Genomic DNA, 799 nt, shown 5'->3' on the forward strand with positions numbered 1-799 from the left:
TACAGAACAAAATTGACGATGACGTTTTCTTGTCCTCGAAGGTGTCTCTTATCCAACTCCTTTGGGTAATAAAACAGTTTTATTTCACAATTTGTCTAAAACCTAAAAGACCCCAAGAGGAGAAAAAAGGGAGTTATCTCACCCTAATTTTTGATTACTTTAATGAAAACTATGTATAATTACTAATCGAAATTGATGAGTCTGCCAAGTATAGATTGGGGAAATAAAAAATGGCGTCTGTTTCAATGATAAAAAAAAAATTTCATTCGAAGCTCTATATCTTAAATGGTAGCAACAACCTCCATATAAAAAAATTAATTTCTTTTAACGTTTTGAAACCGCCGCTATTTTTTACCCTCTACCTATAAATGTATTCTATAAAGCAGCATTAAGGATTTTTTATAATATTATTATCTCCTTATATTGCTCTACGTATGTAAATGAAATTCGCATTTGTTGTTTACAACAAGACAATAAAAATTACAACTATCGATATCGTCGAAGATATTAGAGATTTGGTATTCAGCTAGTTATTATTATGGAGATATTGTATTTAGTGAGCTAATTCTTATTTTTGTTTATTTTGTTTTTTCTATTTACGCTTCAAGCAGAAAATGTTTTATTCCACTTTAATTATTACCTAAAATCAGATCAGGCAAAGTAAAATAGGATACTTCGGATCGAAAAAAATATTTAAGAAAATAATGGCGAAACAATCTAACTTAGTATAATTATGAAAGAAAAAAAATATACCTTTAGTTTAAAAATGAAAAAAGAAATATAATGCAATGATATCCTT

The sequence above is a fragment of the Halyomorpha halys genome, unplaced genomic scaffold (genome assembly GCF_000696795.3).
Source record: "Halyomorpha halys isolate HHAL.00 unplaced genomic scaffold, Hhal_1.1 Scaffold239.1, whole genome shotgun sequence".
Classification (NCBI taxonomy): domain Eukaryota; kingdom Metazoa; phylum Arthropoda; class Insecta; order Hemiptera; family Pentatomidae; genus Halyomorpha; species Halyomorpha halys.